This window comes from Protopterus annectens, chromosome 6.part0, assembly GCF_019279795.1.
Source record: "Protopterus annectens isolate FY-2018-M chromosome 6.part0, PAN1.0, whole genome shotgun sequence".
Taxonomy (NCBI): Eukaryota; Metazoa; Chordata; order Ceratodontiformes; family Protopteridae; genus Protopterus; species Protopterus annectens.
Genome location: NC_056737.1, coordinates 835,223,558 through 835,248,295, shown reverse-complemented (window position 1 = coordinate 835,248,295; position 24,738 = coordinate 835,223,558). Strand labels below are relative to the sequence as shown.

Below are 24,738 nucleotides of genomic sequence, written 5' to 3'. Positions count from 1 at the left end.
GGAGATAACAGGTTAAGATGTAGTCTTTGATCCTGTGGAGTCTGGCTTTTTGGATGATCAGAGGAAATAGAGAAAGAGTAGAGGAACTAGGTGTCCATATGTCAAAAGCATATCACTGGCCTGACCACCAGAGGAGGAAAGAGAGAGAAAACATAATCATATTTTGCATTGGTGACAGGTCAAACTGTGGAATGCCCCACATACAGAAGAATCTGGGTGCTACAAAGTCACATAGATAACACTTGTAGGGTGTCAATAAAAATAAGCAACTCAGCCCATCAGTAATGGAACTAGCTTCCTTGAAATGTGACGGGCAACCAGGGAACATTGAGGCTGGCTGGTCATAGCCAGAATCGTGAGACTTCTTGGTAAAAACAGTAATACCTGAATTACACCCTAATTTAATAACGTACCACACAAGAGTCATGCTGTCAGAGTGTTGTGCAAATGAGCCCTGAAAGGCATATGGTGAGGAGAATTGTTGCATCTCCAGGACACTGACGTGGAGTTTGTGCTTCTCAGCGGACCAGATGCTTTGGGCCACCAGCACTTTAAAGTGCCCTTTAAGTGCCCCCTCCTTACTCAAAGAAAAGACGCATTTTCTGGGTACTGGCACCTGAGGGTTTGGTAATCAGTATGTTTTTCCATAGATGAAATAATGTGGAATCAGCCACCAGTGGAAAGGTTACCTCCAGGCTTTGGAATTCCTGAATAACTTAGTCATGGGATCCCGGGTATGACATCACTGCATGTAACATTTGCAATACAAGACTCCTCTATGCGGAACCTGGCAGGAGGCACCCTGGGTGCTGTTGCAGAGCTTTATTTTAGAATCTAAAATACTGTGACTTGAATGGGTGGATAGCTTGTCCTGGATAAGTCGTTTATTGCAAGGATTATGACCGACACCCCCCCTCAAAGTCAAAAATCTGACAGGGTAGAAACTGGAATTTTGCAAGATTCACTCTTATTCCCAGGAGATGGAACAGTTTGAGTACAGACACCCTGGATGAGGTTACAGTAAGAAATGAGAGTAGTGATGAACTAGATGTCCAGGTACAAAAACATCTTGGCTTCCTGCAAACTCTAGCAAACTGCTACTAGAGACAAGCACTCACTGACAACCCTGGAGGCTGAGATGATACTGAATGGAAGAAGCAAGAACCAGAAAAAATACCTCTTTCTGCGATGTAAAAGTGTTTCCCAGACAACAAGGCAATATTTATATATGTATGAATGCCCAAACACATCTAATCTCCTTCTGATAGCTGCAGTAGAGGTGACTGCATTGTGACAAGTCAAAAAGATTGTTCTAGGATGAAAATCAAGAAGAACCTGCAACAAAATCCTAACCCTTTATAGTCTTGAATTTCCCTTTTTATAGAAGACTACAGGCCTCTTTCTTTGTAGTATTCTTTTGGTAGCAGCACACCAAGGGTCATGACAGGAAAATGGGAGGGGCTACGACAGGAAATATATCCCTTATGAAAACTGACTGTCATTCTTCATCTGTCTTTTCTAACACAAGTTTGCATTAAAAATCGACAGACAACCCCTGACTTCTCCTCCAGTAGAATTGTCAGGCAAGGTCTCAGGACCATTACTGTATATCTACATATGGTCCAAAGCCATCTGTGGAGCTCTATGATGCTTTGCCTTTAGGCCCACAACCCCAACAGCAACTGCCCTGACTGCTGCGTTTGGTCCAGCTGCCTCTCCCCTGAGGCTGTGGTTTTGTGTCACACTGAAACCACATATGGATGGTTTGTCTGCATCTTCAAGAAGGCAGACATATGATGCCCACAACCATCAGGGCTTTTCCCTGCTTTCCCATGTTACCCGGGTGCTTAATAACATCTTTTCCAAAATATGGGATCTAGAAAGGTCACCTTTGTAACCAGCAAAATCAGTGAGCTTGAACTCCTTATGCCAGTGAACGGCTACACTGGATCCTGCAGCTCTAGCAGCTCTCTCTCTCTGACATTGTAAAAATTCCCCACCAAGAGGTTGCTCATAGAGGCAATTGACGCCTGGGACCCAGCTACTCCTGCAGCATAAGCTGTTACATAACAAGGAACAGAATGCAAAGACCTCCACTTAATTATAGGATGGGTAAGCAGGAGGCTGATACTCCAGTTCAAAGTGAAATTCTGAGCAGTTCTTTTCATATCCAGAGGATAGGCCTACTTAAGTTCCTACAAAGGTTATGGACTTCGCTCAACAGTAAACAATCTAGGTGTGTCTATCAACAGAGAGAATTCATGCCACAGGCACAATGATGACAGGACATTTTAAAAACACTGAATCAGACTTGCGCCCAAAAGTGAAGTAAAGGGTAAAAGTACTGTCTGACATTTTTTTTTTTACTACCTTTTATAAGACCCTGTGGATACAAACTAAACAAAGGAAAAGTACAGTTTTGTACCTACCATAAATGTAGATGTTCGAGGATCCACATTGCTGCAGTCATAACCTGTGGGTAGTCCGCTGTCCTCGGTCGGCCCGAATACCAAAGAGTTAGGCTGGCGTCGGTCATGGGCACCCGGAGATGACGTCAGTACGTAGTAGTACTTAAGCGCATGACCGACGCCATATCCTCAGTCTTTCTTGCCCCAGATGTCAGAAGGCCTTAAAAAAGGAAGGCCAGAGCCAAAATAGTAAATACCCAACAACCACCAGTGAGCAAATAACAATTATCCCAAAGGAATAACAGCAACCCCAAACTACAGAGGGGAAGGAGGGAGGGAAAATAGGACTGCAGCAATGTGGATCCTCGAACATCTACATTTATGGTAGGTACAAAACTGTACTATGTTCTTCGTCTCACATTGCTGCAGTCATAACCTGTGGGTAGAATCCCAAAGCAAAGGAAAAGGGAGGCTGGCAAACTAAAAAGCATTAGGAGCTGCTAACATGCCCTGTAAAACTGCAGTGGCAAAACCAGCCCTAGACTTGGAATAAAGAGGGAGATGGTAATGCTTAGTAAAAGTGTGAACTGAACTCCAAGTAGCTGCCTCCAAAATATCCTTAGTAGCTACCCCCCTCAAAAAGGCAGTAGATGTGGCAGTAGCCCTAGTGGAATGAGGTCTGATCCCAGCGGGAACATTCTTCCCATGATGAGAATAACAAAAAGCAATACATTGACCAATCCACTTAGAAATAGTCTGCTTTGAAACAGCTTTACCTTGTGAACCCAAAGCAAAGGAGACGAATAACTGTTGTTGAGTCTGTCTGAATTCTTTAGTTCTGCTCAGATAATAACGCAGCTGCCTGTGGATATCCAAGGAATGCAAGACCTTTTCCCCCCTATTTTGGGGATCAGCATAAAAAGTAGGCAAATGGATAGACTGGTTCAAGGCCACAATGGAAATCACTTTTGGCATAAAAGTAGGGTTAGTACGCAAAGAAACTCTATCCTTATGGAAAATCAGAAAGGGTTCAACAGCCATGAGAGCCTGCAATTCAGATACCCTCCTAGCAGAAGTAATGGCCAACAAAAAAGCAGTCTTCCAAGACAAAAACTTCAATTCAGATGTAGCTGCAGGTTCAAAAGGAGGTAAAGTAAGCTTCTCCAACACAAAATTGAGATCCCAGGAAGGAGTAGGAGCTCTACGTGGGGGGTCTTATATTTTTTGCCCCTCTAAGAAATTGCTTAAACAAAGGGTGAGAAAATAAAGGAGGGTCACAATCATAGTGAGCAGAAATGGCTGCAGCATGAACCTTTACAGAGGAAAAAGACAAACCCTTGTCTAATAATTCAGTAAGATACTGGAGTGTAAAACTCAAATTAGGCACCGAGACATCAAAGCCCTTAGTTGTGCTCCAAAGAAAAAATCTCCTCCATTTATCAGCATAAACTTTTCTAGTGCTGGGCCGCCTGGGCTCCAAAATGACATCTAAAACCTGTTGAGGAAGCTGAGGCCCCACAGGCTCTAAAACAGAATACGCCAGGCTGTTAGATGCAGGGACTGCACCCTGACATTGAGCAAATGATTGCTTGACTGGGACAACAAGTGGGGAAGCTGTGGCAAAGCCCAAAGAGGCTCCTGAATTAAATTCCTCAGCAGAGGATACCAGTGCTGATGTGGCCAATCTGGTGCTATTAGAATCATGCAAGGCTTGTCCCGCCTGACTTTCAAGAGTACCTTGGGAAGGAGAGGCAGAGGAGGGAAAGCATAGACGTGAAGGTTGTTCCAACTGAAAGATAGAGCATCCACTTTCCAAGCTTTTGGGTGAAACATCTTTGAGCAAAACTTTGGTAGTTGGAAATTTAGAGGAGAAGCGAACAGATCTATGTCTGGAGTTCCCCAAGCCACTGTCAACTGCTGGAATACCTGAGGATCCAATTTCCACTCGTGGGGATCCACAATTTGTCTGCTCAATACATCTGCTAGGGAGTTCTCTGCTCCTGGCAGAAACTGTGCTTGAAGAGTGATGTGCAGACTCAGAGCAGTCTCCCACAATATCATTGCTTGTCTGCAAAGAGGGTAAGAATGGGTTCCCCCCTGCTTGTTGATGTACCACATGACAGTTGTGTTGTCTGTTCGAATCAACACCTGTCCTGGTTGAAGTAGACCCTTGAAAGCCATCAGGGCAAACTGGACTGCTAACATCTCTTTCATGTTGATATGCAAATGTTGTAGTTTGGGAGGCCACGTGTCTTGAATCCATTTCCCATTGAAGTGTGCTCCCCAAGCCAAGTCTGAGGCATCCGTCGTTAAGATCTGACTCGCCTCTGGTCGGGTCACAGAGCGCCCCTTGTTTAGGTGACATTCCTGCGCCCACCACAAGAATTCCTTCTGGATGCAAGGTATTATCCGAATGACAGTGTCCAAATCGTGGCAGTGTTGAGTCCATACACTTTTGAGATACCATTGTAGCTTCCTCATATGCAGTTTGGCATTGGGAAGTACTAGAATGCAAGATGCCATGAACCCCAAGGCTTGAAGGACTGTCCTTGCAGTCAGCCTGGACAGTACTGAAAGTTGCTGGAAGTATAGGTGAAGAGTTCTTTGTTTGTCCGGGGTCAGAAAAGCCATCTGAGAAGCTGTATTCAGTCTCACACCCAGAAAGCACATGTCCTGAGAGGGTACTAGACTGGACTTTATTTCGTTCACAGAATACCCCAGGCACCTTAAAACTGCCATTACATACTGTAGATGTTGAAGTAACTTGTCTTTGTCTTGAGCCAGAATCAGGCAATCGTCCAGATAAGGATAAATTTGTATTTCCCTCTGTCTGAAGAAAGCTATTACAGGAGCCAGAACTTTTGTGAACACCCTGGGCGCAGTAGATAAACCAAAGGGCAATGCAGAGAACTGATAATGAGAAGTACCAGCCCGAAATCGCAGGAATCTCCTGCAGCTGGGCCTGATAGGAATGTGAAGATAGGCCTCTTTGAGATCCAGAGTTACCATCCAGTGGTCTTTGCCTAGCATAGGCAGAAGTTGTTGTAATGTTAACATCTTGAACTTTGGAATGTCCAGGTAGGTATTGAGAATGGACAAATCCAGAATTGGCCTCCAAGTGTTTCCTTTCTTTGGCACTAGGAATAGACGGGAATAAAACCCTAGGCCTATTTCCGACGGAGGGACCACCTGGATTGCTCCCATCTGTAAAAGCAAAGAAATTTGTTCCTGAGCCTCCAGCCTTTGCTGAGGAGGTACATCTGGCATGCCTTTGAAAGGAGGGAAAGTGTGAAAATAAAACCTGTAACCTTGATTTATTATTTCCAACACCCATTTGTCCTGGGTGACCAAATGCCAGTTTTGTTTGAAAAGTGCCAACTTTCCTCCTAGAGGAGCTGCCAGAAAAGAAGGATCTGGCAGCTGAAAATACAGGTCATTGGGTTTGTTTACGAAAAGGCTGACCCCTGCCCTCACCAGAAGACTGTGCAGGAGAACTCCAAGTCCTGGGCCTGAAAGAACCCTGAGCGTGAGCCCTGCCCCTACCACGTCTAGACCTGCCCTTAGACTGTAAATCCGAAGAGGGGTAGGACCATCCCCTAGCAGGCCAATTCCTGCTAAACTTAGGGGGCTGCACTTGCAAAAAATCCTTAACCGTCTGCATAGACTTAGCTTTATCTTCCATCTTTTTCAACACTGACTCCACAGGGGAACCAAAAAGAACTTCAGATTGAAGAGAAGCATCCAAAATCCGAGCTTTAACATGCTCTGACAAATTTTGATCCTTAAGCCAGGCATGTCTACGAATAACTGAACCAGTAGCAGCCACCCTGGATGAAGCCTGAAGAGCATCGAAGCCACACTGCAAGGAATGCTTACCAACTTGATCTGAAGCATGAACCAACTCCTGCAATTCCTTACACTCTATACCCTCAGATAAAGCATCCACCTTAGATTTCAATTGACCCAACAAAAAATTCTGATACTTCAGCATATGAAACTGGCAATTTAAAGCCCTCATAGCTAACGTAGAAGAGGTGTACACTTTTTTCCCTCACCTATCCAGTGCTCTAGAATCTTTATCCAAAGGAACTGGATTCTTAACCACAGAAGCCCTGACACCCTTCGGCCCTTGACTAATAGTTTCCGGGTCAGCTCTAGGACTCTTATACAAATATTTATGTGCCTCTGGAACTCTGTAATACCTGTCTGGCTTGACAGGGGCAGGGGGTAAAGAATCAGGATTAAGTGAAGCTTCAGAAAAAACATCCTGAACAACATCCAAGACAGGGGGAATAGCCAAAGGCCTATGTTGTGGCAAAAATAAAAATCCCCTAAGCCTTTTTCGAGAATCTGAAAAATCCTGACCTTCCCACTTGAAATGTTCCCTCATGGAATGTAAAGTTTCAGAAAAGGAAAAATCCTCTGGAGGAGAAGCAGAAGGACGGGAATCCTCTGCCTCCGAATCTGAATAGGGAGGGAAATCCTGAATATCCTCAGCTGAGGACTCAGAGTAGTCTGAAGAATGCTCCATTCCCTATAAATCTGTCTCCACCCTAGGCCTCTTCTCTTGAGGGGGCATAGAACCCCTGATCAAAGTAATCAAATCCTCTGCCATTTTTAACATATGTTTTTTAGGAACAGAACCTGAAGAACTAGGGCTATGGCCAGCACCAGAAGGACCAGGTTTAGCTTTAACATGACCTTTAGTCACTGAGGTAGAAGGCCTAATAACCTTTTGTAAGGATGGAACTACAGATACCTGAGAAGCACCCTCGGCCTGGCCTAACTCCTGAGAGGCCAACTCCTGTAAAAGTAAAGGTTCCCCCTGGGATTCAGCCGAGGCTTCGGCTGGATCCACAGATTCAACCGTAGTTTCCATAGAACCGGCGTCCGCAACGGACGACTCATCCGGTTTATACCTTAAAGATTTATCTTTTCGCTTTTTTGCGGTAGCGGGCGTCGGGGGATCCGACGGCATGTTGTAGTTACACCGCTTACCGAAAACAAGCCTGGCACAGTCTAATCTACGTTTAATGGTGCGCTTATTAAATCTAGCGCAAAAGCGACACCCAACTACGTCGTGTTCAGGCCCCAAGCAAGGAATACAGAGAGAATGATATATGAGGTATCTGTTTCCCACAAGAAATACAATTATTAACTTTTTCTGACATCCGGATTAACTGAGGCAAGAAAAGACAAAAAGTTTCCCCAACGGGGTACTTAGCCCAACTTGGTCTTCGGTCTGAAACTCGATATTTGAAAATTTCAGAACGCCGAACGGCACTTGCAAACGTTGCTTCTGCTTCGGACCACGCGGCAAGAAAGACTGAGGATATGGCGTCGGTCATGCGCTTACGTACTGACGCCAGCTCCGGGCGCCCATGACCGACGCCAGCCTAACTCTTTGGTATTCGGGCCGACCGAGGACAGCGGACTACCCACAGGTTATGACTGCAGCAATGTGAGACGAAGAACATCATGCATGAGGTGTAAAGAGTCTGCACTCAATGTTACTAACAATGAAATGGTCACTTACCACTATCTTACACTATCAGTTCAACGATTTGGACAGGGTGGTACAAGTAAAGGTAAATGACAAGATATGTCACAGGGGATCTTGAAAAAAATAAGTAAAATTTAAAAGAATATATAATTAATGAAAACAAGCCTGAAAAAAAATAACATTCAGGGTAGCTAATGCCATAGGGGACTTCAAAGCACTACATTACGCATTAGCATTTGAGCACAGATGAACAGACTGATTACATCATTTGTTTGTCAGGTTGATAACCATGTAAATGACCCTGTCCTTGAAACATTACAGGCATTAACTAGGCTACAGGCAAATATATTGGATAATACTTGAAAAATAGTATAAAATAAAACGGGTACAGTACAGATCCCAAAAAAATAACAACAAATTTATTAATATCAAAAGGTATTATTAATGGTTTATTATTTTACTTGGATCTACACTGGTCCCAGTCTGTGTTGTATACTGCATTTTATTTATTTGTAGCATGCTGAGTCCAGTGGTGGCAGTTTGGTTGTATGATTTATACCTGAAGCAAATGCAGCTACACGAGACAAAACTTTATACAAATCACTCAAGTATTGTACAAAATATTTGAAATACATTATTTACAATGGAGTAAAAACAGAAAATTATGTGATGTAACTAACGGTACAGTAAACAGCTAAACAGAGCTACTGTAACAAAATATAATTTTACCAATCCTTCACAAAAGACAGGAAATTTTAACAAAAAATATTCAGAAAGTAGTAAGGCAGTGCTGATAGCCAAGATAGACAGCTTTTCATTATAGTCACTGAAGTGTTGAAACATATCACTGCAGTCATTTGGTCAAAATAAAACTCTTAGGGGTATTGTCACTACACTCTAGGTAACAGCACTAACAAATGTAAAACAAAAAATGAAATTACTGCTTCAGTAATAATAGTCAAGTTGACTAGTTGAGACTTTACAGAAACATCTGTGTACTTTGGTTTAGCAAAATAAACAAAATATTCTGCAGGTTAAAATCCTACGATTATGTGTCACATTACAAAGACATGCATCTGGAGCATTTCTCCCCAGGACTCTGCTGAAAATTGGCTCATTCCAAGTCGGAATTTCCCAGTTAACAAATGTAAAAAAAAAAAAAAAAAAAGAAGTGTCTGAATGCAGAGGATTTTCACATTCTATAGGAACAGATAACTGCTTTGGTTTATGTTCGAATAAACTAACAAGCAGATGCTCATAATGTCTGGCAATCTAATTATTTAAGGTTACAATGCTGTGCTGTTATGTTTTGCACAGTGCAAAATGTAATAACTCATTAGCAAGACTAACTGCTTATTCTGTTATTTTCTACAGTAGTTGTTCAGTGAAGGAGAATGGCAAATTCTGGCAGTAAACTGCAGGTTTTTCTGCTTCCATATCTTGGAACAATTCATTTGAAACGTACAGCAATCCATGAACTTCGAATACAAAATAAAGAGTTGAATCAAAATGTAAAACACCAAGGTATTAGTCACAACATTGTCTTGAAATGTGAAATATCTCTGATCCTTTCAGACATTCTGTAGATCAGCCACCTTCTGAGAGAATTTGTTATACTTGTACTGACTTTGCATTAATAACTCTAATCATCAAAGCTTACTTCTGACTCATGCTGGCAACCATTGTATCAGACTGCTGTTTGATTTCGTTGCCACGGCCTGAATATGTGTAAAACACTTGTTCCTTGTCTCCAGGGCCAACACAATTAATTCTGCTTTCCTATGAGGTAATCTGACAATTGCTCTTTTTTGCTTTCACAGGCTTGCAAACCACAGTTGTAGTGCAGCATAACAGTATGGCCTTCTAAAGAGCAGAATGTTATCCTTGGCAGGATACCCCATCCGTTATTAATATTGCAGCAGTGATTCTGGAAGGAAATCAGCGTCTACAGGACACTCACAGATGGCCTTCATTTATGTGGTTGTAACTAAAATGTAGAACAGTTGTTAGGTAAAAGAGAACCAATGTGACATAACATAAAACAGTTACTATTTCATACCTCTCAACTGTCCAGATTTTCACAAAATGTCCAGATTTTTGTCTCATATTTTTGGACTGTTCCTCATAAAATCTGTGATTTTCTGGCAAATCACTGGGATCATTTGAGGACTGAAATCACTAAATAATGATACACAATTGTGTGTCAGACTTCTAGCAACTTTCTAAGTTTATAAGAACAGTATTTAAAATCTGTCCCTATTTTTGGTTCTTTGTCCCCCCCCCCCCATTCTGTCGAGCTTTGTCCAGATTTTCTGCGCTGAGAGACAGAAAGGTATGCACTGTTTACTGACCTGACTAGACACTATGGATCAGGGGTGGGAATTTTTCCAGATGAGAAAGTGGGACTGTTTTGGAGGGCATGTATTTTTGATCAATAAGATTCAATACCAAAGTTAATCACAGGAGTTGAAAATTGTTTGGGGGGGGGGTCTGTTTCACCCTTTGATGATGAACAAAGTACAGTTGTGTACACCTACCATAAATGCAGATGTTCGAGTGTCTTCACTGTTGCAGTCATAACTGTAGGGTGTTCCTGCCGGCAGGTAGCCCGAGGTCGGCCAGAATTCCAAAGTCTGGGTCCGGCGTCGGCTGTACCAGCAAGTACCCTGACATCAGAACGCAGAGGTATAAAGCCGACAGCCGACGCCATCTTCTCCAGCCTTTCTTGCCCCAGATGTCAGAAGCCCCCAATAAACCAAAAGGTGTCCAAAAAGGAAACACAAATACACCACAAAAGAAGTGGAAGAGGGAACAAACAAGAATAAGAGGGGATAGGTGGGAGGGAAACACCGACTGCAACAGTGAAGACACTCGAACATCTACATTTATGGTAGGTGTACACAACTGTACTATGTTCTTCGTGTTTCACTGTTGCAGTCATAACTGTAGGGTGAAATCCCAAAGCAGTGAAAGAGGGAGGAGGTTATGCAGAAGTAGGGGCAGCAAGAAGACCCTGCAAAACAGCAGAGGCAAAGCCTGCCCTAGACTTAGAATACAGAGGGAGATTATAGTGCTTGGAAAAAGTATGCACTGAACTCCAAGTGGCAGCTTCCAAAATATCTTTGGTAGGAACTCCTCTGAGAAAAGCTGCTGAAGTGGCAGCTGCTCTAGTAGAATGACTCCTCACAGTACCTGGAATCTGTTTCCCATAGTGAGAGTAACAAAACCTTATTCCATGAGCAATCCATTTGGAAATTGTTTGTTTAGAAATAGCCTTACCTAGAGAACTGGAGGCATAAGAGATAAGCAATTGATCAGATTTTCTGAAATCTTTTGTTTTATCCAGGTAGAATCGTAACTGTCTGTGTAAGTCCAATGAATGTAAAATCCTTTCCCCTTTATTTTGAGGGTTAGGAAAGAAGGTAGGAAGGTGAATAGTCTGATTTAGAGCCACTTTCGAAATCACCTTAGGCATAAATGTAGGATTGGTCCTCAAGGAAACTCTGTCTTGGTGGAAAATAATATATGGTTCCACAGCCATGAGAGCTTGCAACTCTGAAACCCTTCTGGCAGAAGTCAATGCTAACAAAATAGCTGTCTTCCAGGATAAGAACTTGATATCTGAAGCCGCAGCAGGCTCAAAAGGCGGCAAAGTGAGTTTCTCCAAAACATAATTAAGATCCCAAGCAGGAACAGGAGGAGTTCTGGGAGGTCTTAAATTCTTAGCCCCTCTCAAAAATTGTCTCACCAACTGGTGAGAAAAGATGGGAGGATCAGTGTTGAAATGAGCTGAGATAGCAGAAGCATGAATTTTGATGGATGAAAAAGAGAGACCTTTAAGCAGAAGGTCTGAAAGGTAAAGTAAAATAGAGGAAATATCAGGCACAGTAGGGATAGAACCTCGGTCCTGCATCCAAATACAAAATCTTTTCCATTTAGAAGCATAAGATTTCCTAGTGCTAGGTCTTCTAGCTTCTAAAAGAACATCCAAAACTTGTTTGGGAAGAGCAGAAGGAATCAAAGGCCCTTGAAGAGCCAAGCTGCCAGACATAGGGTCTTGAGTTGAGGGTGTAGCATCTGACCGTGATGTTGGGATAGAAGGGAAGGGTTCAGAGGTAGCATCCAAGGAGGTTCCAAGAACAGGTGTTTTAAGGTTGGATACCTAAACTGTCGAGGCCAATTTGGAGCTATCAGAATGATCATCTTGGGCTTGTCCCGTTTTATTTTCAATAAAACTCGAGGAAGAAGAGGGAGAGGAGGGAAGGCGTATCCCGAAAGGTTCCTCCAGCTGAAAGACAGGGCATCCACTTTCCAAGCTGTTTTGTGGAAGGACCTGGTGCAAAAGAGAGGCAACTGATGATTGAGATGGGATGCAAACAGATCTATCTGAGGACAACCCCAAACTGCAGTAATCTTGCTGAATAGGCTGGGGTCCAACATCCATTCGTGAGGATCCAAAAGGTTTCCGCTTAGGCTGTCTGCTAAGAGATTCTGTTTTCCTGGAATGAATTGAGCTTGAAGATGCAGATTCAGATTTAAAACAGTGTCCCATAAATTCATGGCTAGTCTGCAGAGGGGGTAAGAATGAGAGCCCCCTTGCTTGTTTATGTACCACATGACTGTGGTATTGTCTGTACGAATCAGAAGAGGCCCTGAATTTAGATTGTTTTGGAAGGCTAGAAGAGCATTTTGAACTGCCAACATTTCCTTCAAGTTGATGTGCCAGGCTAGATGTTTCCTTGTCCAAGAACCCTGCTGGCAAAGATTTTGAAAATGAGCTCCCCAAGCATAATCCGAAGCGTCCGTGGTTATGGTCTGAGTAGGTTGAGGCAGACGGAAGGGTTTCCCTTCGTTTAAAGCACAAGCCCTGGACCACCAAAGGAACTCCTTCTGGAGGCAGGGAATCAGTGGAATCATTGTGTCCAGACTGTGGTAATGCTGTGACCATACACTCTTTAGGTACCATTGAAGTTTTCACATGTGAAGCCTTGCATTTGGAATCAACAGAATACAAGAAGCCATGTAGCCCAGTTCCTGCAGGAATTTCCTTGCAGTGAGCCGAGTTAAAATAGCCAAGGTTTTGAAAATTGAAGCCAGCTGTAATTGTTTTTCTGGAGTGAGGAAGGCCCTTTGTAAGTTTGTGTCTAGAAGAGCTCCCAAAAAGATCATTTGCTGAGAGGGGATCAAATGTGACTTTTTTGCGTTCACTGAAAATCCCAGTAGAAGGAGAAGACGTTGAACAAAATGCAGATGCTGAAGTAAAAGGTCTTTGCTGTCCGCCTGAATCAGGCAGTCGTCCAGGTAGGGGTAAATTTGAATCCCTTGGAGTCTGCAATAAGCTATTACTGGAGCCAGGCACTTGGTAAAGACTCTGGGCGCAGTAGATAAACCAAAGGGCAGTACAGAGAATTGAAAGTGCCTCGAACCTGCCTTGAACCTGAGGAATTTCCTGCGTTCCTGCCTGATGGGAATGTGCAGGTAGGCTTCTTTTAAGTCCAATGTCACCATCCAGGCATCCTGGGAGAGCATAGGAAGAAGTTGTTGTAAAGTAAGCATCTTGAATTTTGGAATTTCCAGAAAGGTGTTTAATACCGAAAGGTCCAGAATCGGTCTCCATGAATTTTGCTTTCTTGGAACCAGGAATAGTCTTGAGTAAAAATCTTTTCCCATCTCTGAAAGTGGAACAGGCTCTATGGCTCTCATGGCCAATAAGGCGTCCACTTGATTTAAGGCCTCTGACCACTGATGTTTTGGCAGATCTGGCCAACCGATAGACCTTGGCAGAGTATGAAAGTGGAATTTGTAACCTCTTAAAATCACATCCAAAACCCATTTGTCTTGGGTAATCTGAGTCCAATTTTGGTAGAAAAGAGAAAGTTTTCCTCCGAGAGGGGCTTCCAGGCAAAGAGGACCTGTAGCCCAACAGAGGGAGTCATTGGGTCTGCTTTCTTTGTGATTGAGATCTGTCTTCACCCCTTCTAGGTGATGAAGCAGTCCATTGTCTGGACCTGTAAGAGGCCTGTGCCTGAGCTCGGCCTCTGGAGTGTCTATATCTTCCCCTTTGAGGCCTGTCAGACGTGGGAAAGGACCAATTTTTGGAGGGCCAATTTCTAGAAAATCCAGGAGGCTGAACCTGTAAGAAATCTTTCACAGTCTGCATAGATTTTGCTTTTTCTTCCATCTTTTTAATAACCTCCTCAGCCTTGGATCCAAATAAAACATCATGCTGAACAGGGGCATCTAACAGTTTAGCCTTAACCTGCTCAGGTAAATTCTGCTCACGAAGCCAAGCATGTCTCCTGATAACAGTACCAGAGGCTGCGGCCCTGCAAGAAGCTTCCAAAGCATCAAAACCACAATGTAAACTATGTTTGCTAACTTGTTCAGTGGCATGCAATACATCCTGTAATTCCTTGTCCTCTGCACATGCAGGAAAGGTAGAAAGCTTTAAAACAGACAAAAGAAATTGCTGATACTTGAACATGTGAAACTGGCAATTTAAAGCTCTAATGGAAAGAGTAGCAGAAGTATAAACCTTTTTGCCCCACCTGTCCAAGGCACGAGAATCCTTTTCAGAGGGAATAGGATTTTTAGATGAAGCGGCCTTAGCAGCCTTGGAACCCTGAGAAACAGTTTCAGGATCTGCAGAAGGGTTCTTAAATAAGAATTGATAGGAATCAGGGACTCTGTAAAATCTATCAGGCTTAGAAGGAGCAGGCGGCAAGGAATCAGGATTCAGGTTAGCTTCAGAGAAAGCATCATCCACAACATCAAGTACAGGAGGAATAGCCAAAGGCCTGTGTTGAGGAAGAAGGAGAAATTCCCTAAGTCTCTTCTTGGAAGCAGAGTAATCCTGACCTTCCCAATGAAAATGCTCTCTCATCTCATGTAAGGTTTCCCCAAAAGAGAAATCTTCAGGGGGAGAAGCAGAGGGAATAGAGTCCTCTGCATCAGAATCCTCATAAGGAGGAAAAGAGTAATCCTGTTCAGAGGAAGAGACCGAAGACACAGAAGCCTGATCAGAGGAATCATAAGGTAAATCCTGTCTAGGCCTTTTTTCAGGAGGAGGGTGAGAACCCCTAATCATTGTAAGCAAATCCTCAGCCATCCGTAATTGCTTCTGGGACTTAGGAGCTGTATCCGAAGCAGCTTGAGAAGAAACCCTTGATTTAACAGGAGTCTTTGACTTTGCCTTTGCTTTTGTAGAAATAGTGATATTAGAAGGCCTGAAAACTCCCTCAGAAGCCGGTACCTGCACAGCGGTTCCGGACCCATCTGAAGGAGCGACGTCCATAGGTCCTGCAGCAGATAAAATACTAGGCCTAGATGGCTCCCCATGGGAGTCCGTGTCGGCCATCGGTTCTGAAGTGGCGGACGACAGGGGCTGCAAAAGTGCCTCACTGATGACCGCCGAACCCGAAGCTGGCTCCATCTGCAAAGTATCCTGTTTGGACCTCGGAGGCCTATCCTTGTCCTTGCGTTTCTTTTGAATTCCGGTTGACGGTAAAGTATCTGACTAACATCCTGTAATTGAATCGTCTACCGAAATAATTCAAGGCCCAATTGTACCTACGCTTGATAGTGCGAGAATTAAACCTGGCACAGAACCGACAGCAAGAAACGTCGTGGTCAGGGCCTAAGCAAGGTAGACAGTAAGAGTGGAAATCTTTAGGAGGTATTTGTTTTCCACACAATATACAATTATTAACTTTTTCTGACATTGGAGGAGCAAGAAAAAGATTCCCCAATGGGGTACTTAGTTTGAGAAGAGAAGTAAAAACTTCGGACCGACGACAATCAAAGCACGTTGTCTTGAATGCGCCAACCAAAGACTTGTGAGCTGCTTTCCACCGCACGGCAAGAAAGACTGGAGAAGATGGCGTCAGCTGTCGGCTTTATACCTCTGCGTTCTGATGTCAGGGTACTTGCTGGTACAGCCGACGCCGGACCCAGACTTTGGAATTCTGGCCGACCTCGGGCTGCCTGCCGGCAGGAACACCCTACAGTTATGACTGCAACAGTGAAACACGAAGAACATCCCTGGCTTTCCCAAAATTGTTTCCTGTCCTACAACAGCTTGCAAGAGGTTATGTGAAGAAAAGCACATTACCAAAGGAATACTGTCCATGGGCACAAGAAGCGGGAGGAGGTTTAAATAGTACATAGTAACTTTTTAATGCTGTGTGTAGGTTTGTCTTGCAATTATACATTTAATGAAACATCAAACTTTTGTTTTCAAATTACTTCAAGTTTAGCCCCACCCACGCAGTAGCAAGCTTACCATGCCTCCAATCTTAAATGTCTTGGTCATCAGGAAGGATCAGCACTATAATCGCCGTTTTAGCAGATGTCCTCCCAATCAGAAAAAAAATAATAATGATAATTGGCAAACATAAAAGTGTGTAAAACTCAGACATCCTTCCAGATTCTCCATCACACACACTAAGAAGCATGAAATTCTTACTGCCTGGAGTTACTGAATGGCTAATCCTCAGTGAGTTACCAGAAAAAAAATTGCCGGGACAGGACAAAAAAAATGAAGCAAAAATAGGAATGGGGGACAGCTGAGTGCTATGCACTTTGTTGTATATCCCTTTCCTCTGACCTAAATTTGTAGCAACCAAAACAAAACCAGCCCAGTAACGCACCCCTCTCAACTCCCATAACCCCACCCATTTACTCCCGTCTTCGGCCCTCTTTTTCCATTTCTGGTGTCTTCATTCTGCCAATTTACCATGGTTTTCTGTAAAAAGCACAAAAAAAAACAAAAAAACATAGTAAATCCACCAACTTAAAGTCTAATATTCTGTTTCAAAAGAGAAACAGACTATAGGAGTTTGCACAGTGTTTTCCGGACTACCAGAGGATCGGTTTGATTTCCAGATAGTCGGGGGGGGGGGGGGGATACAGTATAAGTTCTTGCAATAAGCAAGTGTTTTGTCTAACTTCTCACAGGCCATCAGGGACAGTCAAAGAGCCGGATGTGGCCCAAGGGCAGTACAATGCCCAGGTCTGCTCTAGCTAAACAAATTGTGTTTGGTGCTAAGCATATCTAGACAGAAGAAGAGGAGGAGATGGCACAATACAAAGATGCTAAAGGAAGGGTAGCAGAGGAGATGAGGGCAGCAAAGGTGCATGTTATAAAGGACTTGTTAGAAGAGCAAGGAAAGGGAACAGGTACTTTATAGGTAATGGCAGAAAGGACTCACTAAAGGACACACCTGGCCAGGGTAAGCAAAAACAGGAGGCAGACCACAGAAGACTAGGAAATACAAATGAACAGGACAAAGACTTTGCTTCAGTCTTTACAAAGGAAAGTAAGTGAATGCTACCATGTTAGGAGAAAGACTAGGTAAAATCGAGACAGTAGTGGACAGTCACCAGGACAGAGTGGAGGTGGAGACGAAATGGATGCTTTATTCATCTATGTCACCAGGCTGGCTAGTTTTACCATTTAATGTGATTAGTTTCTATGTTCCTATTTTTTTTAATTTACTGTTATTTGCTATAAAATATTTGTTACAAGAGGGAATTAAGTATCTTTGTAGTTGTTGTACTACATCTATTATTTGAACTTTTGCTTTGATACAATTGCCCCTTCTCCTCTTTAAAAAGTGCCATAGAATCCTTGATGTTCACCTCATCTACCACCAAAGTAGGTAGATGGGATTACGGTTTAACATCTCATCCAACAAGAAGAATTTCAGGAGTGTCAAAGCCCAACACTGACTGCATTGACAATAGTGAAAATTTTAATGCAAGTGGTTGGTGTGAAGCATGAACCTACAGCTTTCTATTCACCCTCCTATACAATATTACAAAGATGCAATGTATCAACTATAATGCAGCAATTTCCATTAAGAAAATGCATTCTCAAACCAGACTGAAAGATGGGTTGTCAGATCTCTACAGATTGTGTGGTGCAAAGATATTTCAAAACGCATCCAAAACCGCTCAAATTTACAGCAAGACAAATAAAATGGCTGCATCACCTGCATCAGACTAATATTCTAGACTGCTGTGCATAAAAAAAATATTCCTCATATTTTCCTCTACCTCTTTCCTCCCTACTTACCTATGCTACCTGAAAACACCCTACCCTGCACTCTTATAATCTCCTCTCCATCCTTCTTTCTTCTATAACCATAATATGGACACCATCTCTCATACTAAGACATTGCTCAATTTCACCTCACGGTCTCTAATCATGTAATCTCCGATATCTATTTAAATATCTTATTAGAATTGTCTCAGGTCTCATTTACCACATACTAATCTATGTAACAAATAATATGACTATTGAATTTTTCCTCACATATTCTCTTCAACTCATGTTGTTTTCACTGCACTCTACGATGAAACATATGTTCTATGCTTTCTCATTACAACATTTTTCCACTCAAATTTTGTAGTGTAACATGATAATTTGTGATTGAAAATATCTGTACTTGATTTTTGAAATACTGCGATTGTGGAGTTTTTCTCCCTGGGCCTCCACTGAAAATGGGCATTTTCTGGCCCAGTCAGACTTTCCCGGTAAACTAATGTCAAATAATAAATTTAAGCTTTGTTTCTATCAGTAGTGGCTCGCATTACTGCGTCTCTCCTAACTAGTCCTGTTTGCATCTGAAAAAGGTCAGCTGTGGCGTTTTTGAGTCAAAATGCCAATTTCTAAATACCTGGAATTTCATTTGCACTATCTTTTCACAATTTCTATTGTTATTCTTGTGTTGTTCATTTCTCATAAAGCAAGTGAAAAAATGACTGCCGAAAAAGAAACGGGGCTCTTAAAATGGCATATCAAAAATTCCCTTGCCCACATTTTGTAGTCTATACTAGCAGCGTGGGATGAGAGGACCTTAACCATCATTCCACCTGTGTCTCACAGAAGAATGTTAAAGAAACTGGTAAGTAAGGTTTATAAACTAGGTGTGACCAGTACTACTGTATGGTCCAGAAACCTATGCAGTAAAGCTAGAGATGTTAAGGAAACTAGCTGTAAATCGAGATGAACTTCCTCAGATGGGTGGTAGGATGCACACTGTGGGACACACAAAGAAATGAGAACATTCGAGCAGAAGCCAAAAGTAGCTCCAATTGCAGAGAAAGTCAAAGGGAACAGATTAAAGCAATTACAGCAAGTGCAGAAAAGAAAAATATGATCTGAAGATGATGATTTGGGGGGAAGAGAGAAAGGAGCTAAGAGGAAACAACATATCTAGCAAAGAGACTGATGGACTGCACGAGAGAAGACTTGCAACAGTAGGCATGACTTTCAAAGAAGACAGGAGAGTAGCTCTGAAATCGAGAGAGATGGCAACAGTTAACGTAACACCCCAATCCTATGCAGAAAATGGGAAAAAGGGGGTTGACGGAAGATGACTTTACCAGCAGCACACTTGTACTGCTCAAAAACGTATAAATCAGTCAGTCACTTCTTTCTTGAAAACGATTTCTTAGGAAAATTAAGTTACATACTTACCATAACATTCCATCTGAGTTGTTGCTTTCCATTTGTCTTCAACCTGAGGGACTTGGATCTGGTATGGATCTGACTCGGCCGCATACTCCGGCATTGGATCCAAAGTCCAAGCTCCTCCCCTACCCATAATGCCCCGGTCTCCCTCCTTCCTTCAGATTGAGTTTGTTCCAGAACAGCAGCATCTCAACCTAGGCAATCATGCCAATAAACATAGCATTACCCAAACAGGGCTTAGCAAAGGACAAGTAAGCCAGGATAGGGGGCTATGCCTCTTCCATCCGGGTCCACTACACACCCTACACAAGGTAGGGGGAAGGAGGGAGAGACGTTTGAAGACAAATGAAAAGCAACAACTCAGATGGAACGTTATGGTAAGTACATAACTTATTTATCTGAAGTTGTTGTTTTCATTTGCTCTTCATCCTGAGTGATAAAGTCCCCAGCTACCAATAAACCTTGGTAGGTCCTCATGGAAGGATATTCCAGAGCATGGCTGAGCCAAAGGATGCCCTGCCCCTGGAAAGAAGATCCAATTTATAATGGGAAATAAAGTGTGAGAAGATGCCCAGGTAGCCGCAGAACAGATATCATCCAAAGAAACCCTAGACCAAAAAGCTGCCAAAGTAGCAACATATCTGGTTGAATGCACCTGGATTTGGCTCGATAGGCCAAAGAAAATGCATTCAGAGATCCATCGAGCAATAGTAACTTTAGAAACTGGCTTTCCCCAAGAAGGGTTTAGAAAGGAAACCAAAAAGTGATCAAACTTACAAAAGGATTTTGTTCTATGCAAACAGAAAAACAGCTGCCTGTGAACATCAAGCAAGTGCAATTTGTACTCTCCCTTATTTTGGAAATTTGGAAAGAAAACTGGCAAATCGATGACCTGGATAATATTAGATAATGATGCCACCTTAGGTAGAAAAGATGGGCGGGTCCGCAAGAACACCCTAGCTTTGTGGAAGACCAGATAATGGGGCTTGACAGATACGGCTTAAATCTCAGAAACTCTCTTGGCGAAGGTAATTGCCACCAAAAATGCTGTCTTTCATGACAGAAACTGTAAATCAACAGTGGCCGCTGGTTCAAAAGGAGAAGAAACCAAAGCCTGTAGCACAAAGGCAAGATCCCAAGGGGCCGTGGGGTCCCTAACTGGAGGCCTAAGAAGAAAGGTGCCTTTCAGAAAGGCCTTACAAAGTTCAGAAGAAGCCAATGAAGCTGAATTCTTGCCATTGTGAATGTTGGAAATCGCTGCCAATTTTACCTTAACTGCAGAGAAACTAGCACCATGATTAAAAATGTCCACCAAGTAATCCAAAAAGTACAGTTGTATACACTTACCATAAATGTAGATGTTAGAGTGTATTCACTGTTGTAGTCATTACATCTGGGTAATCTGCTGGCAGGTTGCCCTCAGTCGGCCTGATTAACAAAATCTTGGGTCCTACGTGAGTTGCTGTCCCTTCTTCCATGACTCCAGGGGTATAAAACTTGCAACAGACACCATTACATCAGTTTTTCTTGCCCCAGATGTCAGGTGCCTCCCAAATGGGGAGCAATATATATATATATATATATATATATATATATATATATATATATATATATATATATATAATACACCAAAAAGGTTTTTAAGCATAGTAAAAGAAAGAAGAGGTATAGTAAAAGAAAAAACAGGGGGCTGGAGGGAGAGTAACCAGGACTGCAACAGTGAATACACTTGAACATCTACATTTATGGTAAGTGTACACAACTGTACTATGTTCATCATGTTCCACTGTTGCAGCCATTACACATTTGGGTAGATTCCCAAAGCTAAGGTTGGGAGGATGGATTTATACAGAATTAGGACCAGCTATAAGGCCCTGCAAAACAGCAGTGGCAAAGCCAGCTCTGGATTTAGAGAAAATTGTTAAGTGATAATGCTTGGTGAAAGTACGAACTGAATTCCAGGTAGCAGCTTCTAGAATATCCTTGGTAGGAACAACTCTGAGAAAGGCTGCTGAAGTAGATGCAGCCCTGGTGGAATGAGATCTGATCCCCTAGGGGATAGGTTTTCCATGGTGCTTATAACAGAAATAAATACAATGGCTTATCCATTTAGAAATGGTTTGCTTTTGAAATAGCCATCCCCTCTGCCCCTGAAGCAAATGCTACCAGCAGTTGTTTAGATTTTCTTCAAGATTTAGTCCTGTCCAAGTAGAATCTAAGTTGTCTGTGTACATCCAATGAATGCAGAATCCGCTCTCCCTTGTTCTGTGGAGTGGGAAAGAAAGTTGGCAAATGAATGGGCTGATTAAGAGCCACACTGGATACCACCTTGGGCATGAATGATGGATTGGTCCTGAGTGACGCCCTGTCCGCATGAAAGATGATGAAAGGCTCCACTGACATAGGGGCCTGTAATTCAGATATCCTTCTATCTGAAGTGATTGCTAAAAAGGAAGGCTGTTTTCCAGGAAAGAAGTTTTAAGTCTGCAGTAGCAGCTGGCTCGAAAGGAGGTAGAATGAGTTTCACCAATACAAAGTTAAGGTCCCAGGCAGGGGTAGGAGCTCTCCTGGGTGGTCTCAAGTGTTTGGCCCCTCTGAGATACTGCTTTAAAAGAGGATTAGAGAAGAGGGGGGGTCTGTGTTATAATGAGCTGAAATGGCTGAGGCATGGAATTTATGGAAGAAAAAGACAAGCCCTTGTGAAGCATCTCAGTTAAATATTGCAAAATCTGAGGTAAATTGGGCACTGCTGTGCTCATCCCTTGAGATTGATTCCAGGCACAGAATCTTTTCCATTTGTCAGCATAAGATTTTCTAGTACTAGGTCTTCTCGCCTCCAAAATGACATCCATCACAGGTTTGCTGAGGGATGTTAAGGGGGAATTTAAGTGATTAGCCAAGCTGCAAGGTTCAATGTTTGGAGCCGAGGGTGCAGAAAATGGTTCTCCTGCTGAGACAATAAGGAAGGTGTCTGGGGCGGGTGCCACGGAGGAATGTTTGACACACTGTGTAGGAGTGGGTACCAGTGTTGGCGAGACCAGTCTGGAGCAATCAAAAAAATTTTTGGTTTGTCCTTTTTGACTTTTAGTAGAACTATGGAGACCAAAGGCAGAGGGGGAAAGGCATAGACTGACAGGTTCTTCCAGGTGAAGGCTTTTTGTGATGAGGTCTTGTGCAAAATTTGCCCAACTGGTAATTCTGAGGTGAGGGAAAAAGATTTATGTCTGGGCTCTCCCATTTGCATGCCAACATGTCGAAAATCCGTGGTGCCAGTTTCCATTCGTGAGGGCCCATGAAATTTCTGCTTAGTTCATCTGCCAGAACATTCTGCTTTCCTGGCAGGAATTGAGCTTGTAGTTGTACTTGGTAGCTCAAGGCCGTGTTCCACAATGCCATGGCTAGTCTGCAGAGGGGGTAGGAATGTGTACCCTCCTGCTTGTTTATGTACCACATAACCATGCTGTTGTCCGTCTTTATCAGTAATTGTCCTGGATGAAGGGAGTCCTTGAAGGCTGTCAGTGCATTCTGTACAGCTAGCATTTCTTTTTGAATGATACAAAGGTGCATTTGATTTGGGCTCCATTTGCCCTGAATGCACTTCCCTGCCAGATGAGCCCCCCATGCATAGTCTGATGCGTCTGTAGTTAGGGTTTGGGTGGTGTGAACGGCAGTCACTTGTTTTGGTGGCAGGCCTCTGCCCACCATAGGAACTCTAGGCACATGCAAGGTATGATAGGAATCATTGTTTCCAGGCTGTGACAATGTTGACTCCACAAACTTTTTAAAGTACCACTAAAGTTTCCTCATATGCAGTCTTGCATATGGAATTAGAAGAATGCAGGAGGCCATGAACCCTAAGGCTTGCAGTATTTGCCTTGCAGATAGCAGGGTTTTTGTGGCCACCTGTTTGAAGTAAGTCACCAAATTAATTTGCATTTCTGGTGTAAGGAAAGCCATCTGGGCAGTTGTATTCAAGCTTGCACCCAGGAATATAATCTTTTGAGAGGGTAGCAGTTGAGATTTATTTTCATTTATGGTGTACCCTAGACAGGTTAGAACTCTTTTTACAAACGCCAGATGTTTTAGAAGAATGGCCTGGTTTTCTGCCTGAATTAGACAATCATCCAGGTATGGATATATTTGAATATTTCTTTGCCTACAAAATGCAATTACTGGAGTCAGGCATAGACAAGCAAAGGGCAGTGCAGAGAACTGATAATGCATGAGCATGCATTGAAGTGTAGGAATCTTCTGCAAGATTCCCCAATTGGGATATGCAGGTAAGCCTCTTTTAAGTCGAGAGTTGCCAACCAAACATCCTTGCCTAGCATAGGAAGTAAATGGTGAAGAGTCAGCATCTTGAATTTTGGAATGTCCAGAAAAGGTGTTTAGAGTAGACAGGTCCAGAATTGGACGCCATGATTTGTCTTTTCTGGGTACCAGGAAAAGTCTGGAATAGAAACCTTGTCCCTTTTCCTCTTCTGGTACTAACTGAATGGCTCCTATGTTTAGGAGGGAAAGTACTTATTTCTGAGCTTCTGCCCACTGATTTGGGGGCAGGTCTGGCTACCCGTTTGGAGTTGGCAGCGTGTGGAAATGAAATCTGTATCCCTGGGACACTATATTTAGAACCCATTTGTCCTGGGTTATAAGTTGCCAGTTTCTTGAATGAAGAGCCAGTTTTCCCCCCAAAGGGGCGGCTAAGCGGTAAGTGCTTGGAAATTTCAAAAGGAAGTCATTGAGACTGTTTACCATAGGATGGTGCCTCGTTGTTTCCAGATTTGGAAGTGGAAGCATCCCATTGCTTAGTTCTGAAAGCCCCTTGGGACTGAAACCTGGTGCTTTTGGATTGTCCGAGTTTGGCCGTAGTGGCACTGGAAGGAAAGTACAGTTTTGTACCTACCATAAATGTAGATGTCCAATAGGTATGCATCTGCAGTCATCACATATGGGTTGTCCTGCCTCAGGCAGCCCTTCGGTCGGCCGGATTCCAAAGTCTGGGTCCGGCGTCGGCTGATGTCGCCCTTTCCCCGACGTCACAGTGCCTGGGGTATAAAAGCATCAGCTGACGCCATCTTCCTCAGTTTTTCTTGCCCCAGATGCCAGGTGCCCTCTAGGAAGGCTAAATTTGGAAAAATGCAATAAAAAATCCAAACATTTGCAAAAATATATATATATATTATATATATATCTAGATATATATATATATATATATATATATATATATATACATATATACATATAAAAACAAATACACCATAATAGATCCCCCCAGCTAGCTAATAGAGAGGTAAGCACCCTAGGAATACCACAGAGGGGAAGGAGGGAGGGTAAACCTGACTGCAGATGCA

The 24,738-nt window shown here is 42.9% G+C and overlaps 1 protein-coding gene across 1 annotated transcript in view; it reads right to left on the bottom strand.

Moving 5' to 3' along the window:
- BAG5 (BAG cochaperone 5) overlaps positions 1-24,738 on the bottom strand; it is a 366,318-nt gene that overhangs the window by 190,354 nt on the left and 151,226 nt on the right. The gene's annotated exons all lie outside the window — the stretch shown is intronic.